Source organism: Rhinatrema bivittatum, chromosome 1 (genome assembly GCF_901001135.1).
Source record: "Rhinatrema bivittatum chromosome 1, aRhiBiv1.1, whole genome shotgun sequence".
NCBI classification, from domain to species: domain Eukaryota; kingdom Metazoa; phylum Chordata; class Amphibia; order Gymnophiona; family Rhinatrematidae; genus Rhinatrema; species Rhinatrema bivittatum.
Genome location: NC_042615.1, coordinates 206014688 through 206037472, shown reverse-complemented (window position 1 = coordinate 206037472; position 22785 = coordinate 206014688). Strand labels below are relative to the sequence as shown.

Below are 22785 nucleotides of genomic sequence, written 5' to 3'. Positions count from 1 at the left end.
GCACCGCTCAAAAGCCATGCTGCAAGACAGAAGCGATTAGCTTCTTCCAAACAAACAGGTCCTTGGTGAAGCAAATCCGGAATCCCTGGAAACCGAATGGGACCCGCCGACACGAGGTTGAGGAGGTCTGCAAACCAAGGACATCTCGGCCATTCCGGCGCCACCAAAATCACCGGCGCTGCATGTCGCTCTATCCGACGGAGCACTCTGCCGATTAATGGCCAGGGTGGAAACACGTACAGAAGAACGTCTATAGGTCAGGGTAGAGCTAGAGCATCTACCTCTTCCGCTCCCGGCTCTGGACGGCGTGAGAAGAACCGTGGGGCTTTGGTGTTCCGAAACGTCGCCATGAGATCCATGCTGGGAGTTCCCCACGCAAGGCATATGCGGTGAAACGCGTCCTATGACAATTCCCGTTCTCCGGGATCGAGGAGGTGTCGACTGAGGAAATCCGCTTGTATGTTGTCCACTCTGGCAATATGAGATGCCGCAATGCACAGGTGATGTTCTGCCCAGCTGAACTGAGCCGCTTCCTCTGCTACAGTATGACTCTGAGTCCCCCCCTTGCCGGTTGATGTATGCCACAGTGGTTGCATTGTCCGATAACACCCGGACTGCTCTCCCCTGTAGGAGAGGGGCAAAGGCTTGTAACGCTAACCGTATAGCCCGGGTCTCCAACCGATTGATCGACCACAGGGACTCCTCAGGGGACCAGAGGCCCTGTACAGACTTCCTCTGGCACACAGCTTCACAGCCGTAGAGACTGGCATCCGTAGTGACCACTGTCCATTTGGGAATCTCCAGGGGAACTCCCCTGGAGAGATTGTCCGTCACTAGCCACCACGCTAGGCTGTTTCTCGCCACTTGAGTAAGCGGCAATGGAAGAAAAAATTGTTCGGATACTGGGTTCCAACGGGACAGTAACGCATACTGCAAAGGTCACATATGAGCAAAAGCCCATGGCACCAGCTCTAAAGTCGACGCCATGGACCCAAGAACCTGTAGGTATTCTCGAACCCTGGGAGAAGTCTGGAGTAGCAGACTCCGCACTTGTGCTTGTAATTTGAGGATGCGATCCATGGTGAGAAACACTCGGCCCCTCTGGGTATCGAAGAGAGCTCCCAAATACTCCAGGGACTGAGATGGAACGAGTTTGCTCTTGGATCGATTGATCACCCAGCCCCAGTGACCGAAGAAACTGCAGAACTCTGTGAATGGCATCTGTGGCTAAAGCTTCTGACTTTGCGCGAATCTGCCAGTCTTCCAAGTAGGGATGCACTAGGAGACCTTTCCTCCAGAGGTGAGCTGCTACTACCACCAATACTTTGGTGAATGTCCGTGGCGCAGTTGCCAGGCCGAAGGGAAGAGCTCGAAACTGAAAATGCTGTCCCATGATGCAGAACCGCAGAAAACTCTGGTGATCCTGACAAATCCCTATGTGGAAGTAAGCCTCCGTGAGATCTAGTGAAGCTAGGAACTCTCCCTGCCTTACCGAGGTAATGACCAACCGGAGAGTTTCCATGCGGAATCGAGGGATCTTTAGACACTTGTTGACATCCTTGAGGTCTCGGATGGGACAGAAGGAACCTTCCTTCTTCGGTATGACAAAGTATATTGAGTAACGACCCATGCCTTGCTCTTCTGGAGGAATGGGAACTATGGCCCTTAATTGTAGCAGCCGCTGCAATGTGTCCCGAACTGCAGGGAGAGATGAGAAACTGATCTCGGGGCCGTTGTGCAAAATCTAAAGCGCAGCTTTGTTTTATCACAGACAGGACCCACTGATCCGTGGTTACCTTGGTCCACTCCTCGAAGAATAGGGTCAGCCTGCCCTCTTCTTCCGGAGGTGAGGAGTGGACCAGCGATCTTTCATTGGGAGGATTTCGCACCTGAGGAAGGGAGAGCCGCCCCCGGTCTGCCAAATCTTTGGCCCCGAAAGGACTGGGTATAGATCTGTGGCTTTGCCGGAGCCGAACAAAAGGACGAAGTGGGCGGTTTAGAAGGGCGATACCTCCGATTACCTCTAAATCTGGCTTGAGAAGAGAAGGAACTGCGTGACCGAGGTCTGTCTTCCGGCAGGCGATGCACCTTATAATCTCCCAGCGACTGAATCATGTCATCCAAGATTTTACCAAAAAGTAACTTACCCTTAAAGGGCAAGGACCCCAGTTGGGCCTTAGAAGACACATCCGCCGACCAGTTATGCAACCACAAAAGCCGACGAGCCGTGACCGCCGACACCATGGACCTGGCGGACGTCCTGAGGAGGTCATGAAAGGCACTGGCACAATAAGCCACCGAGGATTCCAAATGGTTCGCCTGAGCCGCCTCCTCGGCCGAGAAATCTATATTGGCTTGTAATTGCTGCACCCAGCAGAGCCCGGCTCGCATAGCAAAATTACTACAAATAGCCACCCGGACTCCCATGGCTGAGACCTCGAAAATCCTTTTGAGATGCACCTCTAACTTCCTATCCTGCAGATCCTTGAGCACCGTTGTTCCTGTGACAGGAATCGTAGTTTTCTTAGTGACAGCCGACACTGCAGAGTCCACTTTTGGTACTCGCAGAAGCTCCAAGGCATCCTCTGGCAGAGGATAGAGCTTATCCATGTCTTTACTAACTTTTAGACCGAGCTCTGGGGTACCCCATTCCCTAAACAATAAGTCCGACGCAGAAAAATGAAAGGGAAAAGCAGTAGCAGGACCTCTCAGGCCCAACAAGACAGGGTCCATCTTCCCGAGCTTGGATTCCTCGGGAGGGCTGTCAATGCCTAGCTCAGAGAGGATAGCAGGAATAAGAGGTGCCAACTCGTCTCTACGAAAGAGGCGAACTACCTTGGGATCATCGCCCTCAGCCACCTGAGAACCCCTGTCCGCCAGTGGTAGATCTGGCTCCGGGTCATCCGCACCCTGCGGGATCTGGGGATGATCATTCGGATCTTCAGGATCTGAATCCAGATCCGAGGAGTCTGTATTCCCCTGCAAAACACCAGTGCGAAGAGGACGCTTAGGCTGAATAGACTCCGTCCCCTTATTTACTGTATCACGTTTAACCGCCCAGGGCTTATGGAAATCTGATTTTCCCCCCTGCCTTCAGCTTGCCTGCTTTCCTAGCCTTGAAGGCTTTATGTAAGACGACTCCGAGGAGGTGTCAGAAGTCCCCTCAGGACTGTCCTCCAGAGCTGGAGAAGCAGGCTGTTGCAAATCCCTATTTTCTAGGGGCCGCGGCTGAGGAGACAAATGAGGAGGAAAAGTCCCCTCCCCCATAGCAGACACAGAAGCCGCAAGGCGGAACGACTGCAAAATGGCCTCTGTACCAGCACTCAAAGGGAAAGGATCCTGAGGTAACAGACTTCCCTGCTGTAGGTGAAGGAACTTGTGGGGGCTTGCTTTTAGTAGTATTTTTAGTGGTTCCTGCACTGGAGGAACCCTCCGCCCCCGGTAAATACTGAACACAAATTTTGGCGGGAGAGCCGCACGCGGGCCAAGCCGCACACGCGACACACGGCCTTCTGCAGCATCGGGGAAGGCAGAGAGAAGTGAAAAACACTGAAAAAAAAAAAAAATGAAAACGACCCCCTCCGAGACCAAAAACGCAGCGAAAATCCCCCCCCCCCCCCCCCCCCCCCCCCCCCCGCAATGAGAGGAAGGAAAGGAGAGCCTGCCCGATCAAAGTGAAAGCTAGAAAAAATTTTAAAAAAAAAAGTTTTGAGGTAAAGTAAAAACAGCCTACCGTGGACCAGGGTGCTGATCAGTGGGGTGGAGTGAGCCGGGCTCCCTGGTATCGCACCCCCACTGCCTGAATTAACAGTTACGGTCCTCAACCCCCGTCGGCAGCTGCCTCAGACCAGCAGGGGATGGCCCTCTCAGAGCCTAACAACCCTCTGGAAGGCGGACCAAGAAACAAATCCTTTTTCTTTTTTTTTAAAGAAATTTAAAGCAACAGACACTAACAATCATGAAGAACAGAGAAAACTCTAACTAAAGTTAATCAAATCAAAATAAAGACTCTGACCAGACTGTAGGTTTTGCACCTCCATCTGCTAGAGACAGAGAAATACTGCCAGACTGTAGGTGGCACTCTCCTATATAAGGCGGAGCTTTGTTTTTAAAACATCTCTGTCTCTATCTGCTAAGGGGGGGGGGGGGGGGCCAAAACCCAGCAGTCTGGACTGATCCGGGTACGTACAGGTAACAGGGGATGGTATCTGAGACATCCAATCCTGCAGATAAGGGAATTCCACAGGTACTGCACAGACAGGTCGATGCAGTAACTCAAGTTAAAAACATAGTTTTAATGTACAGGTTACATTTTTTTTAAACTCAAGATGCAGTAAACTGATAATATGTTAATACATCAAGAGTTAAAATGTGCGGATACCAAGTTAAAATGTGCAGTCAGCACAAACTAGCCACACATTTGGTGGGGGGCATCCAGGATATTTCAAAATCGCTGAGTACTGGAGCACAGCCAGTTTGCCGGGTAAATCTGTATTTATCCAACTAACTGTGGTCACATACAGGCCGATACAATACAGTGCTCCGGTGGAGCGCACTGTTAGCCTGCATATGGCCGCGCGTTTTCGATGCGCTATTTTTACTCCTTATACAGTAAGGGATAATAGCGCGTCGAAAATGCGTGGCCAACCCCCCGAAACTAATAGCGCCCGCAACATGCAAATGCATGTTGATGGCCTTATTAGTTTTTCTCGTGCAATACAGAAAGTAAAATGTGCAGCCAAGCCACACATTTTACTTTCAGAAATTAATGCCTGCTCAAAGGCTGGCGTTAATTTCATCCGGCACCGGGAAAGTATACAGAAAAGCAGTAAAAACTGCTTTTCTGTAAACCCTCTGACTTAATAGCGATATTAAGTAGGAGGCCCCAAAAGAAAAAAAAAAAAAGTAAAAATCTGCCTGCGGCCCAGACACTCAATTTTGCCGGGGTCAGTTTTCCGAACCCATAGCTGTCAGCGGGTTCAAGAATCAACGCCGGTAAAATTGAGCGTCGGCTGTCAAACCCGCTGATAGCCACTGCTTCTGTCAAAAAGGAGGCGCTAGGGACGCGCTAGTGTCCCTAGCACCTCCTTTTAACACGGGCCCTCATTTGCATGTTGTTCCCTCCTGAATTGCGCGCACAGGAGAGTGGCCTGTGCGCGCGTCGGGAGAGCGGGCGCTCACCAACTCTCCCGTGACTTTTACTGAATCGGCTTGTTAGCTGGATAAATATTACTTTATCTGGCTATAGTCACCTGCCACCACTTAGTAGGATAAATCCATACTTATCCGGCTTTCTGACTGTGGTTACCAGCCACCACTTAGCCAGATAAGTATGGAGTTATCCAGCTAAAAGTGGCAAGCAGAAAAAGCGCTTTTTTTTTTTGGCTTGTCCCTTGGTTTGAAGTATGAGCACAGCAACACTGGAAAGTTTACTCCACATCCGACCAGGCATAATGTTTCCAGCATTCAAAAAGTTGCGAGTTCAGCTAGATCCCATCTCTGCATAGGGTGGGAATACTTAATGCCCTTGTTAGCATGGAATTTCCATGCAAGAGCGCTAAACTGACCTCTCATTTTTAAGCTCACATTTTCAGGCCAATGCAATATTGACTCGCGTAAAACGAGCACTCATAACTGAGCTCCCACTCTCCTAACGCGTGCCCAGCCAGCTCTCCTGAGCATGTGATGCATTATTTAAAGGACAAGTTACTCTAGGGATAAAATGGGCATCCCTAGCATGAAGTGGCTGTGCACTGGTTAGGAAAATGGACGCTCAATTAATGAGTGTCAGTTTTCCTAAACTACTCAAGATACGGTATTTTGGGCTTTTCTGTGGCTTTGTGAGGGGTTTTTCAGACAGCTTGGCGTATGTAAAGACTTAACGCCAGCGTACGTTTTCTGTGTTAAAACATGCACATGGTGATTTTTTGGATCGGGTAATAGCTAATAGCCTCATCTACATGCATTTACACGTGATGAGCGCTACTAGCTACGTGCTGGACGCATGTTTTAGATACGCTCCCAAATTACAAGTCCAAGAACTCATTAGCCTGTGCACTAGGCTCAGCACATGATATAGTGTCAGCCAGTTTATGAGCATAAAACTCCTTGCTGTGGCAGTAAAGTTTACACAAAATGTGCGTTCTGCTACTGGTAAAACTGTGCATTCTGCTGAATCCATATCTTTGCATCAGCCTGTGAGTCAGGGATTAGATTACTTGTGAAAAGAGGGCAGGTATTTTGATATTTTTGGAGTAACCTAGATGCGGTTTGCAAATTATCTAATTAGCAGAGGATATTTTAAGCAGGGCAGGCATGACCATTAGGAGGGACTAGGCAGTTGCCTACGGCGCCCTCAGTGAGTTAGATGCCACCACAGTACATGAGGGAGCTATTTACAAAATGTGAAAGAAGGGGTGACAGAAGTCACGGAGCACTTGCTAGGTGTGTTGTGAGAGAAAGAGTACTATATAGAGTTATGGTCATTCTCTTACATCTACCACTGTCAGAGGACACATTCAACTCAGGGTGGAAGGGATGGGGGGGGGGGGGGCAGTGTTAATTAGTTTGCCTAGGGCACTAGAGACCCTTGCACCAGCTCTGATTTTAAGTCATCCATTGTACCACTGTAGAGCGTTTTTTTGCTATTTCAATTTTCAGACTGAGTTTAGATTACACAAATTGTGTATAAATATATATGATAGCCATAACGTAAGAGCTAAAGGTTTCTCACCTACTCAGGTGTGCCTAATTTGAATTTACAGTTAAAAGTAAAAACCACCATCAGTATCTCCGGCTGTAAAGACCTGGCAAGCAGCACAACAGGAGGCAAAAACTTCGCATTTATACTCAAAACACTAACACATGCATTAATAACAATAAAAATAAGAAGCACAACACTGTAGCAATGAGACAAAATTACCCTTGCGACCTAAATCTGGAGATAGTCTCTTGCGCAGCTTGGCGTCAGTACATGGGGAACCGCTTTCTCCATTCCCCAGGCGGTTCCACCTTCGGTCATTCACTGCTCCGGAATCTGGCGCTCGCGCTCCGTTTCATCTCCACGCAGCTCGTCGCCGTCTCGCTCATAGTAACTGCTCCCAACCGCTGTTTCCAAACCGGCGGCGAGGTTACACGACCGCACTGGGTTCCCTCTTCCGGCAACGTCACGTCCCGACACAGAAACAACTCCTCAGCTCCTGTAACCCTGCGTATAGACCCAAGAGTGAGTGACGGATGTGAAGGGAAGAAGAGAGAGAACGAACAAAAAAAAAAAAAAAGGGGGGGGGGGGGGGGAGAGGAGGAGAAAGAAATCAAACAACATCGCGATCTGCTGTGGGCGTGACCGGGAGGGAACCTTCATTCTGGTGTATCGCGCGCACAGGGAGATCGGACCGTAAACAGTGGGACACCGGTACGCCGCAGGTAGATTGGCGCGTGCGGCCGGTAAATTTGCTGGTGGCGGAAGAGAGTGTAACGGTATTGTGTGGCGGTGTGGGTGTTTTTCTATATCTTGTGTTAGTGAAGAGGGTGTCGGCTGCGTACTGCCGTGTCCCAGAGCCGTTACAACAGCACTTTCTTGCCCAGAGCTCTCGGAATGAGATGAGCTTAAAAAGGGTTTGAGCTGCGGGTTGCGAAAACCTGCACGCGGGACTCTTAGCTCGCCGTACTGCCTTCCTTAGCTCTGTCGTACTGTGAATCTTGCTCCGCCTTTCGCTCTCAGTTCTTATGGACGGTCCCATGTGCTTTCTGCCATTACCTGCCCTTGTCTTCCTTTCAATTTCCTTGAATGCTAACTGATCGCCTCTGTCTTACTTAGGATAGTTTAAAAAAAAAAAAAAAAAGCTTATGGCTTTTCAGTCTGGCTGTACACGGGAAAAATGTGATTGAACTTCATAGGACACGCATAAGTAGATCTAAGATTTACAAAAAAGGACGGGGAGGGAAGTCCTGAAAATTATATAGTACATTATTATCCCCCTAGTTCTCTGGGGATAGGAAAATACCTACCATACCTAAATGTAATCCGCTTTGAAATGCCAAAAGGTGGAATATAAATCAAGTTAAATATATACTCCTTCCTTATTCTCCTTTCTGATCCTTCCAGATTGCTCTCTGTCTCCCCTTTCATAGGTTTCTCCCTGTCTGCTCCCTCTCATTTATCAGTCCCCCCCCCCTTCACCCTCAGATATCTCACCATCTTCCCTCCTCTTTAAATTAATCTCCATCTCCTTTCCCTACCCCCCCCCCCCCCCCAAGTTCCCTTTCATCTCCTCTTGTGCTCATAAATCCTCTTTCGCTGCCAGGGTCAGACTCTTTCTTTGGATGCCTTTGTCTTTTCCCTCTTTTCTCCAAGGTTCTTCTCCATCTCTCCTTTTCTCTATCTCCCCTATGTTTCTCCATCTTCCCCTTCCTCCTCAGATTCCCGTCTATCACCCCACTCGTAAATTCTTCTTAATTACCTCTCTCCTCCTTCAGGTGGCTCTCAGTCTTATGAGCAGAGTCATGGTAGGTCAGCAGAAAGTGTTACGGTGAGCTTCTGCTCCCAGTCACCTCGGTTGCACTACCCCACTGTGCATTCTTCCTTTCCATTCAGGAAATCTAGGAGAGGAAAGAGGAGTAACTGCAGAGACTTGGAGCGCATGCTTACTGTGTTCCTATGCTGTTGACAAGCTATCACTGTGGCAATCTGACTGTCCAGGAGGTGGGGAGATTATATTTAGTACAGTTTTTTACCAAGGAGATGGCCTGTTCTCTGATAACAGACAGGATAAATCTATTACTTATGTCAATGTTGGCATGACACAAACATACACACATTTCTCCAGAGACTTTTGGAAAGGCTTTTCTATGCATGAGTACACCTCCTTGTGGAGCTCCCTCAGTCATTTTTTGTTTATGGTGATAGTTGGACCATTTCTCCCTTGTGGTTCACAGTGAAATACATGCATGATTTTCTTCTGTTGTCATTTTCTTCAGTCTTTGTAAAATACTGTTGTTTTCATCATTTCTTAAGTTATAGTGTTTTTTTAATGTTGTCGCTTGGTCCTGTTGGAGCTATCTTTTTCTCTAACAAAATTTTGCATTTTGATGTGCATTGTCTATTTTCCTCAGAAAGGAAGACCAGTAGCTTCAATCATTCCTTTCACGGCAATTTCATGATGTTCCATTATTAATCATTATCAAATTTGCATGTACTGTCTAGAGCTTGATGTCCCTCATTATGCCAATGTTCAAAGATGTATTCCAGAGACTCCGATTTCATGATCTCTAGAACGTTGAAGTCCAATGTAGATATGCATCTACACTTGTCTACATTGAAGGCCCAGCTGTTGCATCAACTGCTGGCAATGCCTTGACACCAAGGGAGCTTCACACATCCTTGCCCAAATTGAGATACAGAGCCAGAAGCAGAACACCATCCTATTTTACTGCTTGACACTGAAGAGGGGTACCTCAGAGTCTGGCTTGGATCTGAGCAGGCACAGTACAGAATATTGGGGGAAGACTTGAAGAAGTCTTGGCACTTTCCCCCTTAGGCACAAGTATCCAAAAGCAGAGAGATTGTGGCTTTGTCTGTTTTCCCTGTCAAGTGGAGACTAAGCAGTATCTGTTTCCAGAGGTCTTGTCCATTGGCATTGGTATGTTTCCTCTGGTTATCCAGAAAGACATGACCTCTCCTACTGAGCCCGCTGCAGTGTTAGCATCAGAAGCTTTTGAGAAGGAGCTGGAGAGGAGGATCCTTGAGGTCCTTGCTGGGCACCTCGGAGATAGAGATGTCAACCCCAAGCGCCTTGGCACTGTTTGTAGTGACAGCTGAACTGGTCCTCAAGACGTATGCTCAGGAATCAAGCAGATTGGCAGCAATGTTGGTGTCTTGACACTGAGACTTAAGAACATAAGTGCCATGCTGAGTCAGACCAAGGTCCATCGAGCCCAGCATTCTGTCTCCAATAGTGGCCAGTCTGGGTCACAAGTACCCGGCAGATCCCCAATAGTTGATCTATTTCTTGTATCTTAATAAGAGGGATAAGCAATGGCTTTTCCAAGTCTACCTGGCTAATAACTGTTCATGGACTTTTCCTTCAAGACCTTGTCCAATCCTCTTTTGAATGACACTATGATAGTTGCCTTGATCACGTCCTCCAGCAACAGATTTCATAACTTGATTTTGTGCTAAGTGAAAAAATATTTCCTATGATTTGTTCTAAATCTGCCAGTTGCTAGTTTCATGTCTCTCTGCTAGTCTTAGTGTTGTTTGTTTGAAAGAGTAAATAACCATTCTCTATTTACCTGTTCCACCATACTCAGGATTTATAAACTTCAATCATATCCTGTCTCACTTATCTCTTTTCCAAGCTAATCTGTTTAGCCTTTCTCCATAGGGAGTTTTTCCATCCCCTTTATCATTTTGTTGCCCCTTTTTCTTCCTTATCTATGTCTGCTTTGTCTTTTTTGAGATGGGGGACCAGAACTGCACACAATGCTCGAGGTAAGTCACACCATGGATCTTTACAAAAGGAATCATCATATTCTCAGTTTTGTTTTCTATTCCTTTCCAAATAATTTCCAACATTCATTTGCTTTTTTTTAAAATTATTTCTTTATTTTCAAATATATTAACAATCAAGAGATTTGATAAAAGGAAAGACATAGCAAAATACAGGAACTATTTGCCTTTTTGACTACCGCTGCACAATGAGTGAAAGATTTCAAGGTATTTTCAACATGGACTCAAGGTCCTTTATCTGAGGGGCAACTCCTAAGATATAGCCCTGCACTGCGTTCCTGTTGGGATTATTGTTTCCTACGTGCATTATTTTGCATTTGTCCACATTAAATTGTATCTGCCATTTAGAATCCCCATCTCCTATTATAACAATGTTATTCAATCCTACCCTTTGTTTCCTGTCTTTTATTCGGTTACCAATCTACAATACGACACTGCCTCCAGTCCCATGACCTCCCAATTTACTGAGGAGTCACTCGTGAGGAACTTTGTCAAATGCCTTCTAAAAATCCAAATATACTATATCAATTGGCTCACCTTTATCTGCATGTTTATTTTCACCCTAAAAAAAGCCTAGAAAATTGGTAAGGCAAGACTTCCTTTTGCAGAAACCATGCCTATTTATGTAGTGAGTATTTTTGTTTTTAAGCTTCTACTATTTTGCTCAGCATAGATGTCAGGCTCACTGGTCTATAGCTTTCTGGATCACCTTTTTTTACAAACTGGCACTGTGGCTATTTTAAATTATATGTTGCAAGTCTACAGAAACAGGTCTGCAATTTCATGTTTGAGTTCATCAGAATTCTGGGGTAAATACATTCCAGTTCTAGTGATTTGTTATTCTTTAGCCTGGAAATCTGACTTGTTACATCCTCCGGTTTTACAGTAATTTCATCTAGTTGCTTAGAATCATCGCATCAAAAAATGTTTCTGGTATGGGCATGATCCTAACATCCTGCTCACCTTTTCTGCTAATTCATTGTCTTCTCTGACCACTGCTTCTATACCCCCCATCATCTAGTATGTGAGTCCCTCACATACGTTTTGCTTCAAATATACTTGCAAAACATTTTTACTTGTTTTCTTAGCATTTAGATAGGTTAATACACAACCAGTGGATTATGCACCTCTACCAGCAGATGGAGAGGTAGCAAAGCTGACGTCACGGTATATGTACCCCAGCACTGACATTAGCCCACCAGTATTCTCCTTTTCCAGCAGATGGTGGACATGCAGCTTCCTTCTAGGGTTTGCTTAAAAAAAAAAAGAGAGAGAAGAAGGAAATTAATTTACTCTGCTTTCCTGTGGTGATACTTCATGGTCCCTTCCTCAGTAGAGTTTTCCTGGGGTGATATCTGCGGATCCCTCCCTCAATAGATTTGCCTCAGTCTGGTAGCTGGTTTTCCGGCATGGACTTAGCTTTAGAGAGAGAAACAGCTGAGAGGCTAGCAGTTAGAGCAGGGGTCAGGAACCTATGGCTCAGGAGCCAGATATGGCTCTTTTGATGGCTGCATCTGGCTCGCAGACATATCTTTAATAAAAAAGTAAAAATCTAACAAAATCCCCCACCCTCCTGACGCCCCCCCAAGACCTCCAAAATTAATTTACTACAACCCCCACCCTCCTGACCCCCCTGACCCCCCCCCAACCCAAGACCTGCCAAAAGTCCCTGGTGGTCCAGCGGGGGTCCAGGAGCGGTCCAGAATCTCCTGGACTTGGGCTGTCGGCTGCCAGTAGTCAAAATGGCGCCGACGGCCCTTTGCCCTCACTATGTCACTGGGGTCGACCAACGGTGGCGGTAGCCCCTGTGACATAGTAAGGGCAAAGGGCCGTCGGCTGCCAGAAATCAAAATGGTGTCGATGGCCCTTTGCCTTACTATGTCACAGGGGCTACCACCGCCATTGGTCGACCCCAGTGACATAGTGAGGGCAAAGGGCCGTTGGCGCCATTTGACTACTGGCAGCCGACAGCCCAAGTCCAGGAGATCGCTCCCGCTGGACCACCAGGGACTTTTGGCAGGTCTTGGGGGGGTCCGGAGGGTGGGGGTTGTAGTAAATTAATTTTGGAGGTCTTGGGGGCGTCAGGAGGGTGGGGGGTTTTGTTAGATTTTTACTTTTTTATTAAAGATTTGTCTGCAAGCCCTGGAACCCCGCTGGATCACCAGGGACTTTTGGCAGGTCTTGGGGGGGGGGGGGGGTTAGGAGGATGGGGGGTTGTAGTAAATTAATTTGGCAGGTCTTGGGGGCGTCAGGAGAGTAGGGCGTTGTAGTAAGTATGGCTCTCACGGAATTACATTTTAAAATATGTGGCTTTCATGGCTCTCTCAGCCAAAAAGATTCCCGACCCCTGAGTTAGAGGAAGCCAAGTGCAGTAGTGAAGGCCTTTGCCCTCTCCTCCAACAGTTGGTGACTGACTCTGTACTCGGCTGGGATGGGCTGAGCTCCAGAGTAAAATTAAAAAAAAAGATAATTTTAGGGATTCCATTCCCCTTCTTGCCTTTGAGTCTCAGCGTGCCGATCTGACATCCATTCCCGACTCCGGGGGAGCTTGGGGATTCATAGCAGCTTGGCAGGTAGAGCAGCCTTTTGACTAGGCCTCGCTTTCAGGCTTTGCTCAGATGCTGCGTGGTAGGCCGTGGTAGCATTCACTCGCTTTTCTACATGCAAGTCTGCCGTGAAACAGCTTCTGACATCGGTTCATGCTTGTGCGCCCTGGTGGGCACTCAGGTGGGCGCCTCCCTGGACCCCATATTGAGTGCCTAAATTTTGGGCATCCAGTGTGCGCTTATTGGACAGAACTTGTTTTTGGGTTCCCTATCCAGGCTCTCTTCTGTGGGTGTGCAATTGTCAGATGCCTTTGGGAGCATGTTGCTCGTGGGTATTTTACCCATTGTGCTGCTTACCATATTTGGGCATCTCAGCCTAGTGTCCCGTCTAACTTATGTCCGTGCTGCTTGTTAGGCTCAGGCAGAGTTGTCTTCAGCTGATTTTGCTGAGCCCGGCCCTTCCCACATGTTGCGGGAATGGGACTGGAAGGGGACCTGTCAGAGGTTTTGCCTGATTTTGGGGCTCTCCTAACTGGTTCGTCAGCAAGGGAAGGCAACTCAGTGGGCGCAGGACCATTGCTTCCTGGTTTTGTTTTGGATCTTTCTGCCCTTTTTGGGTGGAATTTTTTTCAAGGGCTGCAGTCCTTTTTTCAGGCACAGTCAGTGGAGCCAGCCAAACCTAAGAGTTCAGGATCATAGACTACGGATCCCCTTATGCCTGGTGCCATGGGTGAGCTTTAGAGAATGTCTGGATCTGCCGCAGGTCATGCTGATAGGGACCCAGATAGCATGGATGATGAAGGAGATCCTTACTCCCAAAAGGATGGGGAAATTCCTCCGGTGTTGGAGCCATATAGAACGATGTTACGTTTCCTTCATAGAGATGAGTTGCCAGCTCTGATCTCCCAGACACTGAAGAAGCTGGGGTGCCGGGTGCTGATTCCATGTCTGAGCCAAAGAAGAATCCCATTTTAGTTTCTTTCCGTAAAGCATTATGGATGCTATTCAAGAATTGATTGATCTTGAATAGGGCACCCGGAAGCTAATTTTAAAGGGGGGATGAGCCTTAGAAGCACTGTATCCCTTTGGATCTGGCGGCGAGAGAGCAGTTGCGCCTTCTGAAAGCAGATGCGCTGGTGTATGCTTTCACCAAGTGGACAACTATCCCTGTAGAAGGGGGAGCACATTGAACGATGCGCAAGCTAGGAGAATTAAGGCTATCCTTAAGCAGGCCTTGAGGCAGTAGTAATGAATTTGCAGATAGCCACTTGCTGCTCCTTGCTGGCTCGCTCTTGCTTGCTTCTCTATCAGGAAGTCGATGAGTCTGGTTTGAATTCCAGGGCAGTAATGGAACTGGCAGCTGCTTTTTTGGCGGTTGCGGGCTGTGACCCGATCCGCACTTCTGCCAGAGGGGTGGCTTTGGTGATAACAGCCAGGCACCAGCTATGGCTGAGGAATTGGTTTGCTGATACAATTTCAAAGTCTGATCTTATGAAATTGCCTTTTAAAGGATCACTCTTGTTTGGGAGTGAGTTGCAAAAAAAAAAAAAAAAGGCCAATAAATGGGGTGAGTCCCAGGTACTTCGCATACCAGAGGATAAAAAGCAGGCACCTCGCTCATTCAGTGCTTGTTAGGGGTTTCAAACATTTTCAATTCTAAGAGTAGCGGCTTCTCAGAGGGCTCGACCTTTGGGTAAGTCTCAGTCCTTCTTTCCAGGCAGCCCAGACAGGATGCAGGCTCGAGCAACTGTGCCCCCGACCCCCTCAATGAGGGTGTGCCAACCCATCCCTGGGAACAGGAGATAGGAGGTCACCAGCCTCTCCTTTTTATTAAAGGTGGGTCGAGATCACTTCAGACCAGTGGGTTCTGGAGATAAGAGACGGCTATGCTCTGGAGTTTCTCAGCTTTCCTCAGGACATTTTCATGATGTCTCCCTGCAGATCTTCACAGAAGAGACAGGCAGTGGAATGTACATTATCAAGGCTCCTCAACCTGCAGGTCATGATTACATTGCCCATATCACAAGAAAATATGGGCCGATATTCTTTTTATTTCGTTGTACCCAAGAAGGAGGATACCTTTTGCCCCATTCTGAATCTCAAGGCAGTCAACCTTCATTTGTGAGTGACTCGTTTCCACAAGGAAATTTTACACTCTGTGATAATGGCAGTACAGTTGAGGGAGTTTCTTACGTCTCTGGATTTGTCAGAGGCATTTCCCGTCAATAGCAGGGCTGAATTAGCCATGCTGTCTGGGAGCGTTTCGCGACCAGTCAGTAGGCGGAGTTTTCTCAGTTAGTACAGAGTTTTGAACTCTGTACAGCTGCGCAGTGAGCTTCCCGCACGATTGCCTTGTTACCTCGGTCTCTTTTTTTTTTTTCCGTGAGCAAGTCTGCACGCGGGGTTTTTCTCCTCCTCGTCTCTGAAGAGATTTTTTTTCTCAGAATTTGTTTTTTTCTTCAATTCTTTTAGGCAATGATGGCTCCTAAGCCATCCGGATTTAAGTACTGCCAATGGGGTAAAATTATGTCCATTACAAATGGACATAATTACTGCTATATTTGCCGGGGACAGGAACATGACTAAGTCTCATGCCGGGACTGTGCTCGTATGTCTCCCAGAGCCCAAAGGAAGCGTGCAGAAAAAACTGCGCGTCTAAAGGTATCGTCAACACAGTGTTCACCGGGACCATCAAAGAGACTGAAGAAGACTCCGTCAAAAAGGTCTGCATCGCTAGAGGGTACCTCGGCCAGGTTGGTCAATCCACCAAGGCCAGTGAAGGGAGCTGAGGCCACAACTCCTCTTTCACAGAAATCCCCTCATGAGCTGCATGGGTTTTAGTTTACGGAACCCGCTCGATCCCGCTCATCGACACTGAAGAAATCGGGTCATAAAAAATCAAATTGGCCGAAGCTGGACGGCGCGTTGGCGCCAGGATGCGAGCATGGCGCTTCGGCGCTTAGCTCGGTGCATAACTCATTGGCGCGCACAAGACATTAGTGCGCGGCTCCGCACACAAGACATCAGCGTGCAATTGCGCACGTGACGCATCGGCGCACAGTGACGTGCACATCACATCTGCGCACCGCTCGGCGCATCTAAGCATACAGCGTCTATGCCACGCGACGCAGCAGAGCATCATGGCTTAAAACGTGTGAAGCTATCGAGTCAACCTCGAATTCCGACGCACAGGACACCAACCTTGACGCAGCCTATACTGCTAATTCAGGAATGTCTCTTAAAAAGTCACAAAAAATTAAACATTTAACATCTTCAAAATGATCTAAAGACATTCAAGAAAAGTTTAAAAACATGGCTTTTTAAACAAGCATTTTACAAAGACACGAAAGAATAGAGAGAAATTATTCAGGAAAAACAGAAAGGCACAGACACACAGTAAGTAGAACTTTACAATAGATTAGTCTATGAACTCTACACCACAACAAACATAACTATAATACTATGTGTGATAAAACTACCCGTGTAAGTACCTTTGGTACAACTGGTCATGAACTACTTCGCGAAATGTCTATGTCTAATGATATATTGTAACCGAACCTTTAACGGCACCTGTTAGAATGTACTATAGTACGCTTTTACCCTCATTAAATATATGCCTACATGTAAACCATTGCGATGGTATTTAACTTTAGCAACGGTATAGAAACGTTTTTAAATAAAAATAAATAAACCTAGTGACACAGATTCTGACCAACATCTGGAACTATGCTCTGTCCATGACTCCGTCACCTCTAGCGAAGATTCTGATTCTCATGGGTCTTCCCTTAGTAGACCACAATCCCCTCCTCTAGACTCGCTATTAGCAGCAATGCCTTCAGGACCAGCTCCTTTTTCAGGACCTGCACAACCTCTCACATCTAAAGCGATGTTACAGATTTCGCAGGCATTAAATACTTTTCTAAGATCTCAACACAGTACATTCTCCGCCTTCACTTGCGCCTTCTCAGCCTTCGCCAACTCCACTCCTCTCTCAGCCGTCAGCACCATCTCCAATTGCTGATCGACCAGACTCGTCCCCTGGTTCATCTACAGGTTTTCCATCTGACCCTCCAGAAGGTCTTCCGGAACCTTATTCCCCTCCAGAAGACTTGTCCTACACAAAGTTTATCGAGAAAGTAGGCTCTCTTTTAAATATAGAGACGGGAAAGATTCCTGTTCCTAGGACAGAGGTTCTTGGAATACTGAAAATATTCGAAATGCCTCCAGAGCCAACAGCTCTACTACCACATACAGTACTGGATACAGTCCTTCGTAAAATGTGGGAGAAACCTTTTACCACCACAGCTACATCAAGGAAAACAGACTTCAAGTACCGTATGCGTAATTCAACAATTTACGATGTCACACAATTGCCACACAACTCAATAGTAGTGGAATCTGCACTATCAAAGGCAAAAAGGTCAAAACTTCATGCCACTTCACCACCAAGAAAGGACCATAAGTCCATGGATGACTTCGGCCGTAAAGTATACCATTCGTCCATGTTAGCAACAAAAATTCAACATCATCAGTTTCACGTAATCCAGTATTTATTTATTTATTTTAACATTTTTCTATACCGCCGTTCAGTGGGTACCGTCACAATGGTTTACATTAAGGCACATAAAAAAATGATGCTAAAGTATATTAAGTTACACAGGTGCCCTTCATGATCGGTAACATAGTTTGTAAATAATAAAATTGGTGAGTGTAATAAATCATGTCCATTTCTCCTCGTTAACAGTTTAGGATATGAGATTAGCTTTATCATTGTACTTTTATCCTTAATTGATGAACTCAAAATGAAACTCAAACTAAAATATCAAATAAAATTATACACATATTGATTGTTTGTTTGTTGTTCCATTGTTTGTACCTGCTTTCCCCTGGGTATTATTCACCTTTCTCTTTTTGATAAGCTTATTTGAAGAGCCAGGTTTTTAAATTTTTTCTAAAGGTTTTGTTGTTACTTTGTAATCTTAACTCTAGGGGCATGGTGTTCCATAATATGGGTCCTGCTAATGACAGTGCTCTTTCTCTTACTTGCGTTAGTTTTGCTGTTTTGATTGATGGAATTGAAAGAAGTGCTTGTTGGCAGATCTCAGGTTTCTGTTCGGGACGTGTACGCGAAGGGCTGTGTTCAGCCAATCTGCTTTTTCATTATGTATTAATTTATGTATGGTGCATAGTGTTTTGTACTGAATTCTTTGTTCAGTGGGTAGCCAGTGTAACTCTGCCAGGGTTTTTGTGATGTGATCTCTTTTGCTTTTGCCGGTCAAGATTCTAGCAGCTGTGTTTTGTAATATTTGTAGTGGTCTTAGCGAAGTATATGGTAGACCTAGTAGAAAGGTGTTACAATAATCAGTACTTGCAAAAATCAGCGCTTGCAGTACTGATCGAAAGTTGGCAGTTGTTAGCAGTGGTTTAAGTCTTCTAAGCGAGCAGAAGAAAGGGAACCAGCTAGCGTCTAATTCAATTGTACTCAATAGCTAACTGCAAAAACTACATAAGTTATCCTATGTTGAGAAATCTATTAAAAGCAAACTTTATTGAACTTTGTTAAAATTATATCCCAAATAGTAATTTTTTTGGAAGAGACAAAGACCTCAGAACTGGCAAAAAAGGTCTGTTGACCGTAAATTTTGTAACCAGTGAGTTCAATCATAGGTCTATAATATGTCTCCCTTTTTCTTTTTTTTATAAAATTTTGTAAGTCCCAAACAATTGGTGTCATATAAATTATTGGTCAATGTTCGCAAAATATTCTATAACAGAGTGTGTTGGCTATTTTCTCAGCAAGCGTAAATTTTTTGACGCTGATTATTTTCGGTGGCTCACTTTCTTTCTCGCCTCTATTTACCACTCTGACGTCTTAAATATATTTTACCGTTGTTAACCACAATAACTTATGTCTATTGGAAGCCCATAATATTCCATATCTTTTCTTTTCTAAGGCAAGATTAGTATGATAATTCTTTGCCCGACATCGTAATAGAGCACTTATCTTGAAACTTGTTGCAGTTTTTCTTTCATATTGAACAAGTTTGTGGTGCACGCCACCGCCAACGTTAACGTTTCGCTTAACGCTTCCTCAGGGCGGATTCTGTAAAACAATGCAATTGATATAGAATCAAAATTATAAAATGCCATTCAGTATTCTTATTCTATTATCTTATACTCACTGAGCTCTCTCAATCTTTCAACGTACGGGCTTCATAATGCCGACAACTGCGGCTATAGTTATTTTATAGTACTCCCTGTGTTTGAAAAGTGACCAATCAATTTACTTGTCTTAGTCATGCTTTGCGTGTCTACGCTTTTTTTTATTTGAAAGTTAGTGATTGACATATTCAAGAAAGAAGGCCCAGATCTTCCACGTGAATCTATTGAAAAAAAATGGGTTGCTCCGATTTGCAGTCTGTTCCAAGAAGAAGACTTTGGTCCAGACGTTTCACAAACTTCCAGGCCCCAGATGATCCCATATGGGGACCAACTCTCCACAACGCAGAAAGTGGTCCTAGATAAACTGGTGACTCCGAATAAAGATGTCTTCTTGACTATGCCCGGGAGAACTCACTTAGCGTGTCACGGCATTATTACAAACCCAGGAGTAATAATTAAACAACGGCCCTACCGGATTCCCGAAGCCAGGAGGCAGGTTGTAGAAGCTGAGGTGAAAGAAATGCTTCGCCTTGGGGTCATAGAGGAATCCAATAGCGATTGGTCCTCACCCATTGTGCTGGTACCTAAACCGGATGGTAGTATCCAGTTCTGTATTGACTTGCGGAAGGTCAGTGAGACTTCAAAGCTGGACGCATACCCAATGTCCCGCGTGGATGAACTCATTGAATGCTTGGGAACTGCCCAGTTCATCTCCATGCTTGATTTGACAAAGGGATACTGGCAAGTTTCCCTGGCACCAATTGCGAAGGGGAAGACTGCTTTCTCAACACCGGAAGGACACTTCCAGTTTATGGTCCTGCCATTCAGACTTCATGGGGCTCCGGCTACCTTCCAGCGCTTGGTAGACAGCTTGCTACGCCCACATCAAGGTTATGCAGTGGCCTATCTGGACGACATGGTCATTTACAGTGGAGACTGAGAGACACACTTAAGACAATTACAGGCAGTACTTACAAGTCTACGAAAGGCTGGACTGTCAGCCAACTCCAAGAAATGTAAATTAGGGGGTCAAGAAGTTCAATATCTGGGATACTCCCTTGGGAGAGGAAAAATTCACCTGCAGGTGCGGAAAATAGAAGCAATTACCCGAGTCCCTGTTCCACAGAAAAAGAGTAAGGTGAGAGCCTTTTTAGGTCTCATCAGTTACTACCGATGGTTCATACCAAACTTTTCAGAAAAAGCGAAGCCCCTCACATGCCTATTACAGAAGAAAGCCCAGAGAAGGTTAGATGGTCTACAGAGGCGGAGGAAGCCTTCCAGGGTTTAAAGAAAGACATATGCTCGGAACCTGTTCTGCTAAGTCCGGACTTTACTAAGCCCTTTATAGTATAGACAGACGCATCAGAGGTGGGGCTAGGAGCCATCCTCACACAAGAGAAAGAAGACGAAGAACATCCAGTAGCCTTCATTAGCAGGAAGCTACTACCCCGAGAGAGACGCTATTCAACAATAGAAAAAAAGGCCTTAGCTGTCAAATGGGCCTTGGAGGCTTTTCGTTATTATCTACTGGGCCGCCAGTTCACGCTGGTAACAGATCACCAACCCCTTGTCTGGGTCTCTCAGAATAAGGAGTCCAATGGACGAGTAATGAGGTGGTTTCTGGCACTCCAACCATTTGACTTTAAAGTTCGACACAGAGCAGGGAAGGCAAATATAAATGCAGACTTCCTTTCTAGGGAAGTCTCCCTTGTACAGGCAGGTGCTCAACTAAGGAAGATTGAGCTGAAGGGGAGGGAATATGATAGAGTATATGATAGAAAGCCTCAGACTGCCTTAATGGACCGGCTCCAGCTATCTGGCCCGGTCCACCTTAAGACAGACAGGAAAGGGATCCTTGGGTGGGGGCATTTCCCTGAGGTAAGGGATACAAAGGTGAGGCCCTGAGAGAGATAGACAGGCCCCAGCAAGGAGAAGGAAGCTGCAATCTAATGCTGTGTTTGTTCTGGACATTTTTCTTTGCATGTCAGTCTGCTGAGGTAAGCGGCCATTTGCTTCTTTTCTGTTATGTGATTTTGAAAATAAACTGATGAAAAGCAGATCATTCTTCAGCCTGGTCTGTTCTGCGGCCTACTCCAGCCATAGACTGTTCCAAGGGCATCACACTTGGCTCTGCACAGAAGACTTATAAATAAATTGAGTGTGCTTGGTATGGAACCTAGTGTGACTAATTAGGTTAGAAACTGGCTGAGTGGGAAGTAACAAAGGGTAGTAGTAAATAGAGTTTACTTTGAGGTGAGGATATTACTAGTGGTGTGCCTCAGGGATCAGTCCTGGGACTGGTTCTTTTCAGCATTTTCGTGAGTGACAGTGGAATGATTGTTGGGAAAAGTTTGTCTTTGTTGCTGATACAGAAAATTTGTAACAAGGTAGACGACCTGGAAGGTGTGGAAAACATGAGGGAGGGATCTAGCGAACCTCGAGGCATGATCTAACGTCTGGAAGCTAAAATTTAATGCTAAAAATGCAGAGTTAATGCATTTGGTTGCAAAAACCCAAAGGAGACGTACAACAATAGAAGTGAAATTCTTTTTAAACATAAAAGAACGGGTTCTGGGGGAGTTTGGTCAATCTTAAGATTATCAGATACCAACAGGTGAATAAAGCAATGGCAAAAACCAGAATGATGCTTGGCTGCATAGGGAGAGGAATGGTCAGCAGAAAAATGGAGGTGATATTTCCCCTATATAGGTCCCTGTTGAGATCTCATTTGGAATACTGTATACATTTCTGGATGCCCCATCTTCAAAAGGATATAAACCAGTTGGCGTCGATCCAGAGGGTGCTACTAAAATGATCAGTAGTCTTCATCTTAAGCATATGGGGATAGACTTAAAGATCTAAACATATATTACCTAGAGGGAAATGCAAGATAGGGGAAAGATAATGGAGACATTTAAATATCTCAAAGGTTTCCATTCAAAGGAGTTGAGCCTCTTTCAACGAAAAGAACGCTCTAGAACATGGATCATGGGATGAAGGTGAAAAGGGGTAGACTCAGGAGTAATCTAAGGAAATATTTCTTTATAGAGAGGATAGTGGATGCATGGAATGGCCTCCCAGGGGAGGCAAAACTGTATCTGAATTCAAGAAAGCATAGACTAAATACTGGGACTCTCTGAGGAAGTGAAGGGAATTGTAAGGCTAGATAAATTGGATAGATGGGCAGACTAGATGGGCCATATTGTCTTTTTCTACCATCATGTTTCTATGTTTCTAACTAATTTTTCACTGTGAAAGACCTCACCAGTTCTGTGTTCATATTGCAAGTTCCAACAATTTCATTCCCTTTCACCATATGCAACCTACGGGAACTAAGCCACAGAGTGACTCAATGGGTCAGTGAAGGGAGGCTGCCACTCGATACTCAGCTAGGAAAGCTATAAAATAAATTAGAGGTTGGCTAAGGAGGAAAAAAAAATTAAAGTAAAATCTTGGGGTAAAATAAGAAAGGAGAACTAGGAATAAGATCAGTTTAAGAAATGATTGAATTGGTAATTTGAAGCACAGAGGCAGTTAACTTCAAAATATATAATTGAAAAGAGTGCT

The 22785-nt window shown here is 45.7% G+C and overlaps 2 protein-coding genes across 9 annotated transcripts in view; one reads left to right on the top strand and one right to left on the bottom strand.

Moving 5' to 3' along the window:
• The window catches only part of ZBTB49 (zinc finger and BTB domain containing 49), a 112393-nt gene extending 105327 nt beyond the window's left edge, over positions 1-7066 (bottom strand). The window contains exon 1 of one of the 3 annotated variants that reach the window (XM_029591001.1): positions 6932-7066. The gene's annotated coding sequence lies outside the window, so the exon portion shown is untranslated. Of the gene's footprint in view, positions 1-6922 lie in introns of all 3 variants that reach the window. The other 2 variants (XM_029590991.1, XM_029591010.1) reach the window with 2 other exon arrangements.
• Positions 7067-7125: 59 nt separating this feature from the next.
• Positions 7126-22785, top strand: part of LYAR (Ly1 antibody reactive) — a 99260-nt gene continuing 83600 nt past the window's right edge. The window contains exon 1 of one of the 6 annotated variants that reach the window (XM_029591051.1): positions 7126-7225. The gene's annotated coding sequence lies outside the window, so the exon portion shown is untranslated. Of the gene's footprint in view, positions 7226-7275; positions 7495-22785 lie in introns of those variants that run through there. The other 5 variants (XM_029591031.1, XM_029591070.1, XM_029591023.1 and 2 more) reach the window with 5 other exon arrangements.